The sequence below is a fragment of the Prionailurus bengalensis genome, chromosome B4 (assembly GCF_016509475.1).
Source record: "Prionailurus bengalensis isolate Pbe53 chromosome B4, Fcat_Pben_1.1_paternal_pri, whole genome shotgun sequence".
Classification (NCBI taxonomy): Eukaryota; Metazoa; Chordata; class Mammalia; order Carnivora; family Felidae; genus Prionailurus; species Prionailurus bengalensis.
Window position 1 is genome coordinate 108,412,501 of NC_057358.1, and position 14,214 is coordinate 108,426,714.

The 14,214-nt window shown below is 35.2% G+C and overlaps 1 pseudogene; it reads left to right on the top strand.

Annotated features, from left to right (window-relative positions):
• Positions 1–13,052: 13,052 nt before the first annotated feature.
• Positions 13,053–13,431, top strand: LOC122472206 (annotated as a pseudogene).
• The last annotated feature ends 783 nt before the right edge of the window (positions 13,432–14,214 follow it).

The window sequence follows — 14,214 nt, forward strand, 5'->3', positions numbered from 1 at the left end:
ATCTTGAAGTCTGTATTATGACAAGGATTCATGTCTTTAGATGGTCAATAGGATATGAAAATTTATTGATAGCACAAACTTACATGTGCCATTTCAGTTACTTGTTTAGAACATTTAAAAAAAGATCATTAATGGAGCACCTGAATGGCTCAGTCAGTTAAGCGGTGGACTCTTGATCTTGGCTCAGCTCATGATCTCGCAGTTCTTGAGATCAAGTCCCATGTTGAGCTCCACACCAACAGTGCTCGCAGCCTGCTTCAGATTTGGTGTCTCCCTCTCTCTCTGTCCCTCCCCTGCTCGCACTTGCTCTCTCTCAAATAAATAAACTTAAAAAAAAATTTAAAAAACAAATAGTTATGAGGTAAGAGATAAGGTAGGAGATTAAAAAAAAGACGTTTTTAAAGGTGTCAAGATCTGAAAGTTCAGGTATAAAGGGAAATATTAAGTCAGTTGTAATTTTGATAGCAACATATGCCCACTATTAATATTTAGAGTCTGGAAGCAAAGCTCCCACTGTGTTTTCTTAACAACAAAGCAGCTGGTTCTGGGGCGGTAGTCATATATTTGTTATGAAAATAAAACACCAAGATATTTGAATGATTTCTCATTAGAGATGCCCAATAAACATCTCACTGCTTTGCCTTGTTGTATTTTGAGTATTACTATTTTAAAATCTGATTTTGGATTGTAAAAAAAAAATCTGTGGACATAAAATTATTGGGAGTGTGAGAGAGACAAGCAGACAGGGAACTCTGTCACAATACATTATGAGCCTGGTCTCTGTCAATAAATACTGAGTGCACCTTTACTTATGCACTGGAACATATGTTTAAGTTTGTGAGTGAAAAATTCTATCCATCACACTTATTTTCGACTTTATCTTCTCACAACAATTGGGATGGATGTGACACAATTAGAACATTGTGAAGCCACAGTTGTCGTGATATATACTAAGTCTCTTGAAATATATTCTGGAAAATAATACGGTTGATATAACTTTAGACCCTGAAAATTCATTTAGTTAGGCTTGCCTTTTTATCTGACTTATGTATGTCACAGTGCATCATTTAGAATGTTTTAGGATTAAAACTTAACACTACAATTCAATGAAGATTTATACTCCTGCTTCCTGAAACTCTAACTTATTGCCTGAGACTAATGCAGTGAATAAAGAACAGAAATCATTCACATTTATGGTAAGCCATCAAAATACAAAGAAGAGACTACTGGCCTGGGAATTCCAAATATATCTCAAGTTTGGCCCTAAAAAAATTTTTTTTTCAGTCTACACAAATGCGAACTTCCTAATCCTCACTTTTTTTTTTTTTTACTTTTTTAAAGGGTTAAGGAGCATAAGCAATGAATTAATGTCACTTTACCTTCAACAAAATACATGTTATCTCAGGATAATTTTAGTCATGTAATCATATTAATATGAATACACAATTTATTAAATTATTTCCAAAAATTGATTACGGTCATTATGAAAATTATAAGAATTTTCTGTAAGAATTAGGTGTGCACAGTCTTCTTCAGCTTCCCTTTATCTAATGCAGGGAGCCAATTCAACTTTATCTTACATTCTTAACAAAAGCTAAACCAGTAAAGTAGACACCATTTAAATGTTATTAAAACCTCACACAATATCCACTTTTATAAACATAATGAGAGCAGAGTTGTATTTTGAAATCATTTTTTCTTTATACTTCTGTGTGTATACTTAATTGAAAAGCTAAGTAATATGGCTTCTCCTACTGTGTTTATTATTCCTTTACAAAATTGTTTTAGAAATTGTAGTTTCTTTGCTTTTCCATAAAAATTTTCAAATCGGCTTGTCCATATCAGCAATAAAGTCCTATGGTATTTTCTTTTAAGATTTATATCTAAGTAGTTCATTTTTGGAGCTATTTTAAATTATGTATATATATGTATATATACATAATACAAATACAAATTTGTATATATATATATATACAAATATATATATATATATATTTGTATCCAGCTGTATGCTGCAAATATACACAGTTAATTTTGTGTATTAGTCTTGTATGATCTTTCATAAAATCATTTCCTTGTTTTAGGAGGTTTTGCTTTGTTTTTCAGAATCCTTAAAATTTTCACATAGACACTTATGTCCTCTGTGAACAGAAAAGTAGTTTTAACTCTGCCTTTCCAACTATAGGTCTTTTATTTCCTTTTTTTGATTTATTGCAGTGATTAGAACCTCCAATAAAGGTTAAATGAAAGTTGTAAGAGAAATTCTTGTCTTATCCTTCACCATAAGAAGAAAGCTTTCAGATTTTTACTATAATTATGAGGTTTCCTGTATGTTTTCTTTAGATTTCGTTAATCAGGTTGAGGAAGTTCTTTCTCATCTATTCCTGGCTTAATGAAGTGTTTTTGTTTTTGTTTTTGTTTTTGTTTTTGTTTTTGTTTTAGCATGAAAGGATATTTATTTAAATATGTTTTCTGCAAGAATTGGTATAATCTCTTTTTTCCTTTCTCTTCACAACTAATAAGGTGATAACATTGACTAATTTTCAGATATTGGACCAGCTTTTCATTTCTGGAATAAATATTACTTGGTTGTAGTGACTTATTCATTTTAATATGCTTGATTTGATTTGCTAATATTTTGTTATGGGTGTTCATGGAGGATATTGTTCTCTAGTTTCCCTTGTATATGCTCTGTAAATGTCTCATTGTGTTATCAGGATCATAACAGCCTTGTTAAATGAGTTGGAAAATGTTCTCTCCTCTTCTATTTCCTTGAAGAGATTGTATAGAATCAATGTTGTTTCTTTCTCAATGGTTTGAAATAATTTGCCAGTGAAACCACTGGGGCCTAGAGATTTTTTATTCCAGAAGATTTCAAACTATACATTCAGCTACATTAAAATAATTGAATGTTACAGAATATTCAACTTATCTATTTTATTAGGGTAAATTTTGGTAAACTGTAGCTTTCAAAAATTGGCCCATATTCTGTAAATTGGTGAATTCCTTTGCAAGAAGTTGTTCATAATATTCTCTTGTTATCTTTTAACATCTGTGGGGTCTGCGCTGATAACCAGTCTTTCATTGTTGTTATTAGTGATTTGCTTGTGTGTGCGTGTGTTTGTGTGTGTGTGTGTGTGTGTGTGTGTCTGTGTGTGTGTGTGTGTGCGTGCCTTTCTCTCTGTTATTCTTTTGGTTCGTTTGTTTGCTTGCTTCATTTCATTTTTGTCTTAGAAACTTAAAAAGATAAACAGAAAGTGTGTGTGATAGGAAAGGGCTCGTTCACACTTCCCCCATCTCTCCTTCCCCAGAGGTAGGTGTCCTGACCAGCTCATCTCCCATCTATTTTCAAATTTATATGTAAATAAAAGGTTAGGTTTGGGTTTGTTTCTTTTCATAACTGGAATCACGTAGGTATTATTCTTTGATGTGTTTGAGGGAGATGTTCCTAGCCTGGCACACTCCTTTTATCCATTATGTATTCCACAGAATTGGTGTCACTTGGATTGCTTCATTCTGCTGTTACAAACATGGTCACTTTTGTGAATAAATTTGAGTACAAAAGCTGGAATTTGAGGGGGAGAGTCTGAGTTTGAGCTCCTGTTGATCTAGGTGAAGGTGTGTTGATTTGGCATCGAAGAGATGGCAGGCAGTATGCAACGCCCTGGGCAGGAGAACCACTGGGCTGTGGATTTGGACTGAACAGGCCAGGGGCACCGTGTACAACACGGAAGTGGCTGCTTTCGCTCCTGGTTTAGTGGTCATGAGTTTCTTTAACTTTTGTTCTTGAAGGAAAAGAATTAGCTTTTGGTTTCATGGATAATCTGTATTGTTACACGTCTTTGGGGGACCAAATTTAATTGAAGGTTAATATATGGCTTGCATCAATGAGATTAGAAAATTCTTAGAAATTATTTAGGACAATGGTTCACATGTTATGAATGAATGCTAGCTTTAACTATTAACATGCATTATTTATTTTATCCTGTAACAAGTCAGAAGTAAGTCATATGAAAAAAATATTACCATCCATATTTTATAAATGATAAATTTTGATTGCCGCGAAGTTATAGAATGTGCTCAAGTTTAATTAACTTAGCTACTGAATGGTGGGAATAGGATTCAGAGGCAAGTAATATAACTCAAAATTCATGCTTTTTCAACTAAAGTAAATCTTTTAAAAAATTTAGAAGTAAAGTACCTTTTCATTTCTTGATCTTAAAAGAACTGGAAATGTTCTATTGAGAAAATATAACAGTGTTTTAATGTGTTCAGCTTGGTCTTTGACAATTCTATAAACTAATATGGTTCCACTGAAAACATGATACAGAGATTTTCCATTGCTCCCAGAAGTGTCCTCCAGTCCTTTCTAATCGCTATCTCCTTCTCAAAAGCATTCATTTAATGGCTACTAACATCACATATTAGTTTTGCCTATTTTTGTACCTAATCTTCATGGAATCATACAGTATTCTTTTTTGTTGTTGATTGGAATGTGGTGAGATCTGGCTTCTTTTATTCGCAGTAATATTTTCAGGTTCAATCCATATTATGTTTATCAGTAGTCCATTACTTTTAAAACTGCTGAGTAATATTGTATGGAATGTATATATGACTGTTTATTTATTGTGCTTTTGGTGCACATTTGGGTTGTTTCCAGTTTTTACCTATTTTTATTAGTATGCCAAGGATATTCTTGTATAAGTATTTTTGAGGACAATTGTTTTTAATCTTACTGGTTGTATCTAGGAATAGAACCACTCTATCATATGATAGATGTTTTCCTGATTGCATTTGCAGTGAGTAATCAAAAGATAAAATAATGTCTCTTTTTGGGACAAAAAGCAGGTGTGTCTACCATTTTCTATAAAAGCAGTGGATTCCCTGGGCTTAGAGTTCGTCAGCTACTATACAAATCTACAACATGTATAGCTTCTATTTGGGTTCCTCTGTCATCCCTTGGGATGTGGGAGACAGGAGAAACCAATGTGTACATGCTGATATTCATGCTATTTGTTGTTCTTTGGTCATACGACCCTTTATCTCTGAACCTGGAATCTCGGTCTTTCTGGCAGCATCTGTGAAACAGTAATTAGCAAAAATCAGCTAAGTTATTTAGTTTGTAAGGAAGAAGAAATCAACTCTGAGCCCTGGACAACATAAAATTTCAGCATCTAAACTTTTAAAAAAGAAATAAATAATGTAGTTATTTCTAAATGTATATAATCTAATATACAGTGTAACTGTATATATTATTTATATAATGTATAAATATAGATATAATGTATATAATCTAAAGGTATATAATGTAGTCATTTCTAAAGATGTTTACTTGAACAACCAGAATTCCCTGGATTCTTCCCTTCTGTCTCAGCAATCTAGGAAAACATTATGATAACTATTTTCTGGATAGGATAGTGGTTCAAGGGACCACCTATTGCCTAAATAATATACCCTAGAGAGTACTTTGAAGTTGAAAGGAAGTTGATAAGGCATTGGGTATCTCTACTGCATACTTTGTCATGAAATATTTCTTATCTGTTTTAGTGGCTTCGGTTTCTTTTTCCAAAGAGGCACATAAGCAACTAATATGTAAGCAAATCCACTGACTTTATTAATATGGCTGTAATTACAGCCTCATGTAGGTTTTATTCATGCTGAGTAAGTCTAGTTTATTTTGTGATGGTAAGTTTAGCTAATCATAATCCTGAAACACAGACTATGGTGGAAATCTTAAGTGGTGCTTAAATTATTTCTATGAATTTTAAGTATGATTTGACAGAAAAATAAAAGGACAAAGTTTTTTCTCTGGTTCTTAAAATATGGTATGACCAGTAGCATTCTGAATGCAGACAGAATATAGTTAAAAATATAAACCATAGGGGCGCCTGAATGGCTCAGTCGGTCGGGCGTCCGACTTCAGTTCAGGTCATGATCTCACAGTCCATGAGTTCGAGCCCCACGTCGGGCTCTGTGCTGACAGCTCAGAGCCTGGAACCTGCTTCAGATTCTGTGTCTCCCTCTTTCTCGGCCCCTCCCCTGCTCATGCTCTGTCTCCCTCTGTCTCAAAAATAAATAAAAACATTGAAAAAATTAAAAATATAAAACTATAAACCATAAAACCATTACAGAAAAGAGAGTTAATGGAGAGGATTCTATAAAAAGCATTGCATTAAATGATATAAGGCAGCCATTTTTTATTGTGAAAATTAAATATTTAATATATTAATTAAGATAATTCTTAAAACATGCTACTAAAATATTTTATAACATATTGATTAAATATTATGTATAAATTATTGAGGATGGATTTTAACCCTGAATGAAATTGCTTTGGTCAGAGAAATATTATTATTTTGAATATAGAATAAAATAAAGAGCAGGTTTTCATTTAATTCCAAAAAAGCTGAGCCCTTTTAAAAAGTCTTCTTTTATATTATTTTTCAGCTTCGTAGAAGTTTACCAAATGGAGTTCATTTTGTTAAAGACCAGCAGTAAACTTTAATTTATGTTTGAGTAGGCTGCTTTATCTGCTAATTTACAGATATGATGGTATGAATGTCCACTATAGTCAAGGATTTATCATACAGAAGGAACTCCAAAAGAATATGAGCTATACTACTAAAGATCACTTTCTATCTGGATATAGGCTGGTTCTTATACATGATCCTTTGAAACAAAATAAAGGATAATAGCATTTACTTTTCTCATGGATAGTTTCTCCACTATGTTTTATATACTTAGTTCACAGTGATTTTGAAGTCCTAAGTATTCCAGAAAGAAATCATTGTAGAGATTTCTCTGTAAATAAAGGTTCTTTGTGACTTGAAACTGTATCATAAAACAAAATTTGTAAGCATACTACCTGTCCCATGAGCTTTTGTTCAGTTTATATACCAAATGTGAGTATCGTTTTTATCTATATGCATAGCTTGCAATAATTTTTTTTAAATAAGATTTTTAAAAATCAAGTTTGCCTCTAGATCATGTATCATACTTCATATCTATCAGCCAAAGATACAGGCATACGATTGACAATATTTGTCTTGCTAATTTACTTAGTGGGCTTTCCATAGTACCTGCCGGGGTTAGAAAACTGTGGGAAAACAATTGAAATGGTCAGTTGCTCTAATGTGCTATCAGTGTCAATAAATCATAGCTAGTAATATTATTTCAATCTGTGTGAATTTCAGAATCCATGAATTAACTGAATTTTGGTGGTGGAATATAGAAGTTTTAAGATTAGTTACCAACACATGGGAGTTATGGGTACTATGCAAACAATACTCAATAGAAAGGTCTGGGTTTCAAGATTCAGAAATCTTAGAATTTATATTAGTGAAGTGTATAGCTTCAAGCAAACTTTCAGCCAACAACAGCACTAGCAGGAATTTTATAGCAGAAGGAATAACAGGACCAATTCAGATTTATATTGTTGACTCACGGTTAAACTCAGTCTTTTCAAAGAAATTTTAAAATTGTGACCATCATAATATAGTTACTTAATAAATATGGTTAGGGGCGCCTGGGTGGCTCTGTCGGTTGAGCATCCGACTTTGGCTCAGGTGATGATCTCGCGGTCTGTGAGTTCGAGCCCCGCGTCCGGCTCTGTGCCAACAGCTCAGAGCCTGGAGCCTGTTGCAGATTCTGTGCCTCCCTCTTTCTCTGACCCTCCCCAGTTCATGCTCTGTCTCTCTCTCTGTCTCAAAAATAAATAAATTTTAAGAGAAAAAAAATAAATATGTTTAATCATAAGTAAAACATTACATTAGGAAAACCACATTATTACCTACCATTGCCCCACCATTACCACCTCCATAGTCCATTGTTTTTGAACAAACTCTGATTTCTCAAACAGCGCTGGTGAAATCAGGGCATTGAAGAAATCCTACTCTTATCAGAAGTCAAGGAAAACAGGAAAGTAGCATCCTCTTTCATTGGTTTTCCTACCTTTTCATGCAAGGGTTCATAAATTATAATCTAAAGAATGTCTCTTCTAATGTTGTCTTCAAGGGGCAATGAGTGAAACTTTTACCCAAGAATTATTTGGTGAGAGAGAAATAACTATGGGTTTTTATTTAATAGTTTTATATAGCTTTCCAACAAGAATTATCACAGTCTCATGAACTCACCTATAAGGGAATAAAAAGGTGAGCTCAGGGAGGAGGAATAACTATTTACCAAGTAAAAGTGTAAAATTCTGGCATGCAGAAAATATCTTGAACAATAAATTTATAAGAAAAAGTAGGCAGAACCATATAAAAATGGACGAGAGCCTTGTTTAACCATTTCAAAAACGAAGACACCTGAATGTGGAATATCTATCTATCTATCTATCTATATCATCTGCAAGCTCTTTAGTAGTCAGGGAAAATGAATCAAAACTATAGTGGGATTCTAATACACACTCACCAGAGTGGCAAGAGTTAGCAAGACTAACAATACCAAATGTTAGTAAGGATGAAGAATTTTTTTTACATTGCTGGTGGTACGATAAATTTTGACAAACTGTGATAGTACCAACTAAATTGAATATATTCGTAACCTATAATACAGTGATTCCAATCACAAGGGTATAATTAATAGAAATACCTACAAATGTGCACTGAAAGACATCTTTACAAGATGTTAATATTAGCATTATTTATAGTAGCCCCAAACTGTAAACAATCTGATTGTTAGTTAAAGGTAGAATGGTAAGTAGTTTTTGGTATATTTCTTACAATGGAATACCATTTGACAATGAAACAAATACACTAATAAAGCACACAACAACATGAAAGAATCTCCAACATAATATTCCGTGAAAGATGCCAAACACATAAGATTATGTCCTTGATTATTTTCATTTAGATAAAGATTATTTTCATTTAGATAAAGTTTAAAACCTAGCAAAGTTAATCTATGGGGTGTTAAACATGAACATAGCAGTGATCTTTTAGGAAGAGGGTGAGGGTGTGATTAGAAGCTGTTACCAATTTGTCAAATTAACACTTGTTAAGGGGAGCACAGGATGCCAGATGGTGACTTCAGACCACAAGAGAAATTGAAATACAGAAGCTTATTTTTCACAGGCTCTGGAGGAATTTAAGGGGCCACAAAGAAAGGTTAAAGCAGAGTTGGGAACCTGGGACACATGCCTTTTTTAGGGCCCATGAATGGAGTTCTTTGGGGTTCCCGAGACAAGGCCAGATGGGTCAATCAGTTCAACTCATAAGATTGGGTTTGGTAAGCCCTATAGAGGTTCCTCTAATGGGCAGAGAAAGGGAAGGCATTGGGAGGCAGATGCCACTGCTCATAACAAGGCTATTGGGGTTATACGAGGAGCTTATGTTCACCTGTGACTCTGCAGGCTGCTATCTAGGGCATGCACTTTCATGAGGGGCTAGGGTCAGTTCAAGGTCCCCACAGGCTGCAGGGCCCCCCGAAATAGATGCAGAACTATGCTGCCATACCATGAAATAGCTTACCTACACTCTTCACGGAGGGATAATAGGACAGACTTCTGGGGCTTTGGTAATGAGTGCTGTTCTTGATTGGGAGGAATGATATTACGTGACTATGTTCATTTGGACAAAACTTATACAACTATACACTTATGCTTTGTACACCTTTCTGTACATATGTTCCATTTTGATTTTGTTAAAAAGTCACATGAATTTATGAAGTATCGTAAGCCTATAGGTTTTTCAACGTACAAAAAACACAATGCATTTTAAGTGGACCTAATTAGGAGGTTGTTTCAAACTGGATACTTTTTCCCGGCTTTTATTTTTCATCAGTGAATGACTCATTCCTATTTTAACTAAAGCCTCCTTAACCTTGGTTTACTGAATAATTTAAATGAGTAAACGTGCTGAGGTTAGAGGCAGAATCTTTTTTTTCTTCCTATAGAAAAGGAATTGACAAGTTTTCTGAATATTTCTAATGATCTACAAGAAAGCATAACTTCAAAAGACCTATGAGACTTGATGCAAGTGGGGTTTTCTAAGTCTTTTTTTTTTTTGCCTTCTTCAAAGTAGCCTCAGTCTTTGAAATAAGAATGAGCTTTGTTTGGATCTGTCAGCAAGACACAAAGATGAACAATGTCTGGAACACCATTGTCCAGTCGATTTGAAATGAATCCCTTCAAGTTTGCTTGGTGTATCGTCCAGTGAGCTGGGTCATTGCAACACCTCTTTTAAGCAGGATAAAGTGAAGAGTTGTATGAATAACTCCTAAACTCTTTCTAGCTCTGCCTCTATGTCAGATGAACCAGAATGAACATTCAGCTGGATGCCATGTCCTTAAGACCAGAAAGGCAGAAGTCTCAATCTGGAGAGAGAAATGGACATTTTTTTTTTTTTTTTTTTTTGCTAGGGAGGTGGAGGAATTTATCCCAGTACAGAAATGGTGAATAAAGGTCACCCTACCTCCTTTTCTGGGTTTCAATGATAGGAGACTTATGTGACAATTTTGTTATCAAGAGGAGACTTAAATAAAAACAGTTGGAAATATTTTGAGTATTTGAATATTAGGAATTCAAATTAAAAATTCAAATATTTGAGTGTTTGAATATTAAAAAAGAGTACCTCAAATTTTGCCTCTAGGTTGATGTGGACTGATAAATGATTTGCTGGAATTGACTATGGTCGAAAGATGACCAAATAATTATGTGAGGAGGAGAGCATTTGATCAAACTCAGCTATACTTTTTCAATTTTGCCAACAGCTTTATTAAATCAAGTAAATTCAGGTCCAAACAGAGAAGGTCACATATGCTTGGATCATATAACCTACTTTAGAGTCCCCATGGTATTTTTCATGAAGTTCTAATTCTTTGAAATATTATTGTGATCTCCCTGTCTCTCTCACACATACATCCAGACACAGTTTTGCACATACTCTCACACACCATTTTACAAACACATACTTATGTTTTAATGCATTTGCATCTAATTTTCTTAATGGAGTAGGCCCAGGGCAGGCCTGCTCTACTCTTTCCTTTTGAAACAGTATACATTACTGATTGTCCATATCCATATACTGATGGCAGTTACATTAAGCCCTATATAGCTACAATGTGATTAAACAGGTGTTGTGTTCACTCATCAGTATATATTGTGAGTAGCATAGTTTGTGCCATTGAAGAAGTAACTTGTAACTCCTTTTAGACTCAAGTAATGTCAGTTGCTAAAGGCAATTTTAGAAACCATAGAAAGTAGTTAAACTGGAGTTTTGGGTGATATGTAAGGGTATAATAAAATCTGTAAGGCCCTGATGATTTAACTTAACCTGCAAAGGCAGTGGCCCTGCAAAGCCACTCACCTGGCTTGACGAATAAACTTCAGAGAGTATCTTCAGGGCCTGGGAACTCCTGCTATGCTTTGCTGGACATATATAAATTTATGCTTTTTTTCATAGTAAATTCTGCTGTAAAATTTATAAGTCGGAAATTCCTTTCTCAGGCTTCCAACTCAGTCCCTTGCCTACTTTATGTGATAAAATAAATGGAAAAATCCTGGGCTAAGCAAAGTCTAGCAAGCCTCTTTACTGCAGCACTTCTTAGAGCCGTCAATATACTAACAGGCATCATGAACTTCCAGGCAGAGTATATAGCATATAGCATTAGCTGAACTCACTTGACCACATAACTCTTCTGCAATGGGCTTCTTCCAACACTAGTGTGTGGTTGAACACATTTGGAAATTCAAGAATCTATACAGTAATTAATTCAACAAAGATGTATTATACCCTACTATATATCAGGAGCTACTTGAGGTATTAGGGATACAGAAATGAGCAAGCTTTAAGGTAACTACTGGCTTGGAGATCACATTCTATGAGATGGGAGACAGAATAAAGAACTAAACAATAAATAATGATGGTAATGTTAGAAATCTATGGGACAGATACTATTTGCTGTGCCAAGAATAAGAAAGGTCTTTTGGTCTGACACAGGGATCTCACAGCTTCTGCCAGCATCGGGGAAAGTGTAGCAGGTTAACATGTTTACTTGCTGGTGGAGTAAATCTCAGATCCTTTGTAGTTCTTTACACTCTTCCACTGCTCCCTGGAGTGGACTGCTGTTTGATAGTAGGGGCTAAGCCATTCCAATGGTAGAGGAGGGGGTTCTTGTGTCAAAACCTAGCCGTAGCATCCCTCCCTTCAACCCACCCCTTCCCCGCTTTGGAAGACAAACTCTACATTGTATTTCTGGTCGGTTTTAGTCAGGAGAATTTCCTATCTCCCTCCTTCCCTAGTGGCAGTAGGTCACTGCTTGTTATTCCTGATTTATCCTTGTTGGCCCTTCAGCCAGTGGAGTGATATATATATATATATATATATATATATATATATATCTCCTAACATAGAGGCAGCTTTGCTTCTACTCTTCTATGGAAAAAGTAGCTCTTTAACTAAGGCCTGAGGACAAGAGAGTTTGTGGCTTTCTTCCCAGGGTTAAGATTTTTGCATTTGAAAGAAGGTTCCTGGGAAGTGGGGAGGTTTTCTTTTCTGGAAACCCAGCAGCAATCACATCAGCAACACTAAACGGGCTCCCTCCCTTCCCTTACTCTACCCTTAATCTTTCTAGTGTGCACTAATAAATGCTCAGGGAAAAGAGCTTGCAAGGTAGTGTAAACTTCTCTTAGATCGAGGTGTCCTAGCTATTGAAAATTTTCTGTTTAGCGCAAAATTTATTAATTTTTTTAGCTGATTTCTTTCATGTACAACGTAATCATCTCTTCCTCCCATGTTCTGCAGAAGGTTCAAGTGTCCATTTTTCATTTGGGAACCCCCTCTTCTTGGTTGCCTAGCAATCTCTTCTCCCTGTAGTGTTCATTAAAAGAGTGTGATTTTTGTACATGATCCAGAGTCATCTCATTTTTCACACCTGAACTTGTTGCATACTTGAGTTGGTGCGCAGGCAATTTGGCAGGGCAGGATCAGAGGTGGTTTGGCAGTCATGGCTGTGGCCTGGGAGAAGTGAATGATTTAACCCAGAAGGCTGGGCACTGTCCTTCTGTGCTGCCACCAGCATTGCTCACTGCTCCTTCTCCAGGGCCATGCTACATGCTGGTGACACTGCTCACCACTGCTCTCATTTGCCAGCTTACACATTACAGTATTTGATGAGTTGAAGACTCATTATGAGAACAGCTTAGACCAATGTAATACCCTAAATGCTCTTGTTTTTCCAGAATACCTCATCCTTGCTTTCTTCTGTGTCAGCAGAATGGCTTATACTGGATCTTACCCCCTTCAGTATATTGTATTTGGAGGTATATGAATTGGCCAATCATGAGTAGACCAGGACTCTATGGTCCCAGAACCATCATGAATGCAGATATTCTAGCATACTGTCCCAAAGAAGGATGGTGAGAATTACCTTTTTATCTTCTACCCTTTTTACTACCTCAGCAGAATGATTCATGTTTTGGTGAACTCATAGAACAGCACACAGAAGAACTGGCTCAACCAATGGCTTGCAAAAAGCGTGTAAAGGAAGGGATTCTATCCAACAAGATCCTGTTTCCAAAAGCAGCCTTGGAGATTTGATCAGAGTTACCTTAAAGAATGATTCAGGTTTAAATGTTCCCACATTTTTGCTTATGGAAAGACTACTTTCCTATGTTATGCTGGGACAAAGAATTTAAATGGAATTATTTATAAAGTAATAAGAAAATGATTACCTCTGGGGTTGACAGGTTTGAGCTTGCACTCCTTAGGGAACAATCACAATCCTCTGAATGATTGCATTCATTATTGGCTATCCTTAGTCCATTGGAAGTTTTTGTTTATAAGAACTTGTCAGGATCATTTTGATTTTATTGAAATGCCATCTAATTGTAAGTTAGCGGTAGACATGGGGTGATTCAAATACTGAAAATATGTAACTAACCTGTGGGAAACTTCATGGTTTTCTTCATCTATCATGTAGATGATTATATATGGATAACATTTACAAAAGTAAGAAAAGTGTGATTTTTTTCTATCTGTTTTGAATATTATTCCTATGTATGGCAGGAATGAGATTTCCCATATTTCTATCAGAGTTAATACTTGCTTTAATCCTTAAGCATAAGTGAATGTGACCTAAAAATATGTGATGAACTACTTAATAATGCATTTAAAGCCATTTTAAATGTGTTCACATATGCAAGACATTACCTACTAAGAAATTGATTATTATACTTAGCATTCTAATCTGATGGTAAAGATATTCTCAAGAATT